General features: G+C 45.4%; 1 pseudogene across 1 annotated transcript; it reads right to left on the bottom strand.

Annotated features, from left to right (window-relative positions):
• Positions 1 to 2,295: 2,295 nt before the first annotated feature.
• On the bottom strand, positions 2,296 to 3,433 carry LOC105549793 (annotated as a pseudogene). The gene has a single exon (XR_001007618.1). The product of XR_001007618.1 is annotated as a guanine nucleotide-binding protein G(q) subunit alpha pseudogene (transcript).
• Positions 3,434 to 7,919: the final 4,486 nt, after the last annotated feature.

Genomic DNA, 7,919 nt, shown 5'->3' with positions numbered 1-7,919 from the left:
TTGGTTTCCATGTTTGTATAAAAGCTCCGACTGATTTTATGTATTTTGCTATGAAATTACCTTTGGGTCTTATAATCAGTATACCTCTACTCAGGAATGTGCAAGCGATTTTCCCTAGTCAGAAATAAACTGACAAATTCACATTCTCCTCTCTTAAAAAAGTAAATAAAATAACATTATTCAAAATGTGAATTAGCTATAGATATACAATATAATTACATAGATACATATCAATACAGCACATTCAATCTGTCAAAAAATTAATGATTACAAAGCTAGTATGGATGCTGCAATACCAAGAGAGATGTATGTACAATGATTAGAACATTTGTAATGCACTATACCTACAGGCAGTCAGTTTGTTAAATTACGGGTGTTTTCTGAGCAACGGAAAAAAAAAGTAACCTGTGTTGTTTGAGACTGAGAGAATCAAGAATGAGAACATTTCATTACTGTTTGGTGGCTTTGGTAGTCATCTAACAGGCCATTAATATTCTCCATCCCCCTTTATTGTTCCAAAAAAGTGATTTATATGGAAGTTTAGACTAGTGCCAAATACCACTATAGTTAAAATGAGACCAGTTATCATGGCCTAAATCTAATGTCCCAGCAGCTTTAAATAACCATGATTTATTTTCTTAAATCAAATTTCAACTCAAGCTGCTTGACAGAAGCTCGTCAATACATGTGCTGTATTTCTTTGCATTTGTTGAAAAATTGCACATATAGAATTCCAAACATTTCTCCTAGTAAGTTCAGTTACACAAATACATGTTCTATAGAACACCGAGAAGTTACCTTTGAGTTAAGTCCACAAATCTTACGTAAGTTCAACCTAATCAGTTACCAGTTCAAGAAGATCTTGAAGGTAGTAAACTAGCAGGGACTTCAGATTTTGGAAATTACAGGTGTCAGAATAATACTATCAACCAATGTTCCTGGCAGACTTAATTGAATTTAAAGAACCATTGAGAGTAAAACTGGTTTCAAATAAAGAGACACAAACAGATTTCCTGTTAAACCACACAGGATACTTTTTACATTGCCGGTTTGGACACTGAACATGGGACAGGGACACTAACCATGTCATCTTAAGGACAAAGAAAAGAATGGACCATGAGAATCAAATTTACAGTTACCAACTGTTTGGCAATTGGCATTTCTGGTTCATTCTCAGCCAGTCATTTTAGGCTCCACAGTCTTACTCTCTTAAATTTTAAGATACTAGCTTTTATTTTTTAAGTTCTTATTCATGCCAGCTTTGGCAACACATACCCATAATAAAAGTCATTTTAAAATTGTGGCACAAACACCAAGGAAAAAAAAGAAAAGAAAAGCTTGAACAGCAACAACAAAAATATTAAGAACAACCTATAAAAAGTTTCTGGGTAGCAGCCATTAGGGTAATGTAGTGTCTGTTGGCATCTTTTTTGGCATCTGCAATTGAAAGAGAGGGTGAAAAAAAGAAAGAGAAGCAAAGAAGGGAGGAAAGACAATGGCACATGGCATTTCAAAAGAAAGGACTCCTGTGTGTCTTTGATCCTGCCTTCTGCACACTTCTCTGAGCAATCAAGCTATGGCTGAATGTAAACATCTAAAAGAAATGACACTTAACGGCTAGACAGACATCCATTGTCTCAGTCCAAAGTGAGACAAGACAGTATACTCTATTAAAAAAGAAACTATGTGTGTATCCAGAGCAACACATTTAAAACCATAGTATTAATACATATAATCCTTCAGCAAAAACTACAAACTTAGCTTAAGCTGATGATGGCTTAAATCGAACGATGTGTCCTGACTGTATCAGTGGGGAGAAAAACTTGACCAAGAATGGATCTAGGAGAAAGCCCATTGTAACCTGGGGAAAAAATCAGGAGGGAGGTGTGAATTGGGGGGCGGGGAAAAAGGGAAATCAGCTTTGCTTTGCTCCATAGAAGAGAAAAAGAGAGAAACAGAGAGAGAGAGAGAGAGAGAGAGAGAGAGACAGAGAGAAAGCCTTATCATTGTGAGTGCATGACTGAGAATTTAAAATACATTGAGTCACAAGGTTTTGCCTAAAAAAAAAAGATAGAGAGGAAATGTGCTGGGACTGTACTTCAGCATCCTCTGTATTTCCTGTGAATAGTTTAAATAAAATCATAATATTTACCATAAACTCTGTGGACATGCTCACACAGAGTCCAGGAAAGCAATAAATTAGTATTATGCAAATTGTTTTCCACAGAAATGCAGTCCTTGTATATCTTCAATAGCCCACCAGGGAAGGGCAGGGCGTGTGTCTAGGAGGCACAATTAGACCAGATTGTACTACTTCAGGTTCAACTGGAGGATGGTGTCCTTGACGGCAGCAAAGACAAAGCGGATATTCTCGGTGTCTGTGGCGCATGTGAAGTGGGAGTAGATAATTTTGTCACTGTCTGGGTTCAGGTCCACGAACATCTTCAGAAGGAATTCCAGGGCTGCCTGAGCATCTCTCTGGGGTCCATCGTATTCTGGGAAGTAGTCGACTAGATGGGAATACATGATTTCCTCCTCTAGAAGATCTTTCATGTTTAAGAACAGAATAACCGAGGAGTTCTGGAACCAGGGATATGTAATAATTGTTCTAAAGAGAGCCTTCCTTTCCTCCATTCGGTTCTCATTGTCTGACTCCACGAGAACTTGATCATATTCACTAAGCGCTACTAGAAACATGATAGAGGTGACATTCTCAAAGCAGTATATCCATTATCTTCTCTCTGACTTTGGGTCCCCTACATCAACCATTCTGAAAATGACACTTTGTAAATCAAAGGGTTATTCGATGATCCCTGCGGTGGGGACTCGAACTCTAAGCACATCTTCTCGCGTAGGCAGGTAGGCAGGGTCAGCTAGGCGTCCAAGTCATTGAGATAGTATTTGGTAGAGGCAGATAATTGATATTCTCGTCTATCATAGCATTCCTGGATTCCAGGATAATTACATAAACTATCGCATCTACATATGGATTCTCAAAAGCAGACACTTTCTCCACATCAACTTCTCGAACTAATTGTGCATGAGCCTTATCGTGCTCATACTTGTACTGGATCTTGAGTGTGTCCATGGCTCTGATCATGGCCTGCATGGCCGTGAAGATGTTCTGATAAACCAGCTTGGTGAAGCCCCTTTTATCTTCATTAGAGTATCCTGACCCATGGATGATTCTCGTCTGCTTGATAAATGTACTCTTGCCACTCTCTCCTGTCCTGAGCAGCAGCAGCTTGAGCTCCCGGCTGGCGACCCGCTTGTCCCTGCGGAGCTGCCGCTCGATCTGGTCGTTGATCCGCCGGGCTTCCTTGGCCTCCTCGCTCAGGCAGCACGCCTTGATGGACTCCAGAGTCATTCTTCCAACGTGCCTCCGCTGCAGCCCTGCCGGGACCCCCTGCTCACATCGCTCACACACACCCTCGCGCGCATCCGGGGCGAGCTCCGGGAACCGCCGCGGGGGCGGCGGCCACGGCTGGGGCCACCAGGTGGGCAGTGGGTGCAGCGGGAGCGGATGGCCTGGGCCGACGGGAGAAGCGAGGCGGGCGCGGGAGGCAGGCGCTGGCTCGGGAGGCAGGCCCTGGTTCGGCGGGCGGGGGCGCGTGAGAGAAGGCCGCCGCTATCGGCCTCGCTTAGACGCCCTCGCCTCTTTCCCCGGGAACTGGCGGCCAGCCTCGCCCCACTAGCCGCCGCCGCCGCCAGCGAGGCTCCCCTACGCCGTGTGCCTGGCGGCGAGAGCTCATCCATTGGGATGTCCCCGCAGCGAGCGGCCGCCGACTGCTCCCCGCGCCGGGCGCGCCCGCTCCTCGCCGCCGCCTGACTGGGCTCCCGGGCGCCCTAGGTCCTGTTCGCGCCCACTGCCCGGCTTGCTCGCAGACTCGGTTCCCCTGATTTGGGGTTCTTAGTGTTCAGTTTTAACATTTCTCATTCCCATGTACAAGGTGAGGGCTAAAGTTTGATTTTTTGGGTTGCTCAAATACTGTCCCAAGAGAAAATTCTGTGTATAAGTGGCGTATTAAAGCAATGCTTCCGGCAGAAAGGGGCAATGGAGTTTGGGATGGAGGAAGGAAAGGCAAATTACTCAAACTGTGTGATTCCATGCACAGAATCCTGTGTTTAACAGCTCACACCATGCACTTGGAGGGGGATAAGGAGGCTGGGCTCTCCTGCGGCCTTGAAAGGGACTCTCAGGACAGCAGTAGTGGGAACAGAGCAGAGTTCAGAGAGCAAACAGGCGATGGGGACCAGAAGGGCCTGGCAGGGTGGCAGCCCATGGGACACAGAGGTAAGACCAGACAAAGGTGACAGCGGCTTCTGAAGAGAACAGATAGGAAAGAGAAAAGCAGTGAGGGAAGGAGCTGTCATCATAGGCAGGGAAATAAGGAGCGAGTGCAGCTAAGAGCCATAGATGTGATTACCTTCGTAGCCTAAGCTTGCAGGTCAGGGAATCTGCATGCCAGTCTCCACTTGCTGAACGGCAGTTTTCTTTTGATCATCTTTGGTTTTAGGACACTTGAAGCATGAATGTGGCCAATGACTTGATGCCCATGTGTGTTGTCAGCTGAGCCTTCAAGATCCTCACCTTCCAGCTGGGGAGGGTTCTTCATTCCAAAGGAAGGCTCTAAACCCAGCTCTGAAAATGAAACCACACCCAACAGGGTTCACTGTCATCCATGATCTTACTATGACTTTCTCTTCCACCCAAGAGGATCATCAGAGAAGGAAAGTGGCCTTGAACAAGAAAGTCCGAGGGGTAAAAGGAAGCCAGGAAAGACATTTGGTATTTTCTGTATTGTTGATTTTTCATGCATCACCCAGTAATGATAAGATTGCCAGGAGGAAAAGGTGATCCCAACTGACAAACATATTTAAAAAACTTAGGATTAATAAACACAAATAACTTCCAGGTAGACAAGGCAAAGGCAAGGAAATCACACTGGATACAGGCTGTGTTCTGGGAGGGAGGAGATTCTAAAAATCAACATTAAATGAACATGTGAGAGAGGAGAATTGGATGCACTAAACATGGGATATTGATGAAATGATCATACAGATAGGTATAATGCATATATCTACATTTTATTAAAAACATATGCCAAATATGCATAATGTATATGACAAATGACATAAATACATATATATAAAAATCTATTGGAAGAAATTACATAGGGATGTGGAAGATGTTGAATTAATATTATAGTCACTACCATTATAATCTGGTCCATTGAAATTGGAAAAAAATTTAGAAAAATAAGATGAATGAGAGAGGGAAGACATGGTGAGAAACAAATGCCCTATTAGACAGCAGGGAGAAGTCACCAGGTAAAGGAGAATGAAACAAAAGGCATTCACTCTGTCCCTTGCCTGAGCCGGCTAGTGCTCTGGACTCCTGGGGAAGCCAGCAGGTGAGAGTGTTGGAGCCAGCGGGGTGAGTCCTGACTCGGGGTGTGGGAATCCATGAAGAAGCAAAAGAGACATCAGTGGAAGAAATCAGTTTAAATACTCAAAGTTATGAGGGCATGTGTCAGGGACTACGCATCCCCCGACACTCACTGAGCGTCTTCCGTGTGTCCTCTCCAGGGATCCAGATGATGCTCGTTACATCACGTGACCCTCCCTCCTGAGGACGTGGGTCTCCTTATTCCTCAGCTGGGGACATCACTTGACAGATGAGCACCAGGCAGCCCCAGGGGCTCCAGGAGTAGATATTGAGTAGGACAGAGAGTAGGATGAACACGACCCAGGGTTTTAAGGAAATCTGAGCAGAAGTGGATCCCTGTGAGAAGAAAATGTAGGACATGGCCATGGACATGAGTGGAGATGATGAACTAAATGGAGTTTCATAAAAGAGACAGATTTATACACTTTCAATGAGAAGGTTGCCCTTTTATTCTTTTATTTCAAAACAAGGGGAGAAAACATAGCAAGAAGCAGGAGACTCACTTATGGGCCCAGGATTTGCACTTTTACTGAATGTGCCTAATAGGTTGTTACTGAAAATGCTCGATAGGGGAAAATTGACTTTAAAAGGGACGCTGACGGAGAGGAAGAAAACTGGCAAAAGAGACTTTCTAAGAAAACACAGGAAGGGGGTCCCTAGAAAGTAGAAATCCTAACAGTTACTCCTCCTCAGATGAAACTGCATGTGAAGTCACTTCCTAAGTGCTAATTTACCAGAAAGGTAACAGAATTAGATAACATGTATTCATAGATTGAGTAATTTTTATTGAATTAGCCATTTGGAAATTATCATAATTAATGCTATCAACAATGATTGAATGTAGATATTATTTTTCAGGTCTCTCAGATGACAGAACTGAGATGTAAATGCCAACACCACAAATGACTTGGCCAAGGTGAATAATGAGTAAGGGTTAAACCCAGGACCTGAGAGCAGATTTGATCCTAAACCCCAGGCTCTTGCTCACCTCACTGGGCTGCAACATTGTGGATTTCTACTTGACTCTGAGGGAGCACGAAGAGACCCCATTGCCTCCTCCCCTCACAGCACCATGACCACCAGCACCCGGATTAGAGCTTCCTGGTCCCCTTTCCTTCCCTACCTTGGAAGGGCCATTGCTGCCCAGGATCAGCGTTGGCTGTGAAGCTGCAGGTGGTGGAGGAAGCGCTCGGCCTGGCTAAGTCATAGCCACAGTCAAACCCTTGATCCAGCTGCAGTCGCAGACAATTGGGCACCAGGGTTCTCAGCCCTGGCTGTGCCTGTGAAGCCTGTACTTCTGACAGGTGGTGGCTCAAGTCTCCACTCCAAGGTCTGTGGGGACAGGCCGCCTGGGTGTGAGCTGAAAGGAGAAGGGGTTTCAGTAGGAACGCTCTCACTTTTCCCTTTGTTAATCAAGTCCAGAACACCCATCTCTGGTGTCTCTGCCTCTGAGGTGAGCCACCCAGTGGCCCAGGCCACAAAGACAGACGTCATGTAAATGGGATGATGTCGCTTCCTGTCTGTGTCTGGGGATGCTGAGATGGAAGGTACCCAGGCTGGATGTCACTGAAGTGAAAATCCCCCACTTCAGCCTAGAGGACTTTGGATTGGCTAACAAGGCTATGCTGATTATTCTGTTATTATTAATCTCCATCCTGCAGCCTAGAAAGAATGTTCTGGAGAGCCTTCAGAGCATAGGAAATGCTGTTTTTCTCAACACACAGGAGTATAAGAACAGGCAGGACTCAGCGCCTCCAGGCTTTGGGAAGGAACCATAGAAAAGGGTTTTGGGACGCTGTAGACCAGCAGTCTCCAAACTTTTGTGCCCCAGGGACTGGTTTCGTGGAAGACAATTTTTCCTTGGTCCAGGGGTGGGGGATGTGAAAAGAGGGAAGGATCATTTCTGAATGAAACTGTTCCACCTCAGATCATCAGACATTAATTAGATTCTCATAAGGACAGCACAACCTAGATCCCTTTCATGCACAGTTCACAATAGGGTTTGTACTTCTATGAGAATGTAATGCCTCGGTTGATCTGACAGGAGGCGGAGCTCAGGCTGGAATGCTGGCTTGCCGGCTGCTCATATTCTGCTGTGTGGCCTGGTGCCTAACAGGCCCAGGACAGGTAGCTGACCACAGCCCCGGGAGCTTGGGGCCCCCTGCAATAGACCAAATACTACATGAGGCGAACTTTGTAGGGTGCTGGAACATTTTGAATTTCCATTGCCTATAATGGTTTTACCACCTACCCACACATATACATCTTGTTGCCATATAGGTGGGTGTCCGCAGCCATAAGCAATGTTGTAGAGGGACCAGTCCTCTCACGGACACTTAGGGGCCACAGGTATCACCGATCAGCGTGTGTGGTTCTGTAGGGAGATAACACCAAGCACAGTCCTCATCTTACCCGCTCCTCCAGTGGGGTCCGGGCAGCACCCCTCATAAAAATTATCGCTATTTCCACA

The sequence above is a fragment of the Mandrillus leucophaeus genome, unplaced genomic scaffold (assembly GCF_000951045.1).
Source record: "Mandrillus leucophaeus isolate KB7577 unplaced genomic scaffold, Mleu.le_1.0 Scaffold457, whole genome shotgun sequence".
NCBI classification, from domain to species: domain Eukaryota; kingdom Metazoa; phylum Chordata; class Mammalia; order Primates; family Cercopithecidae; genus Mandrillus; species Mandrillus leucophaeus.
This window is presented reverse-complemented; position numbering and strand designations above follow the sequence as displayed.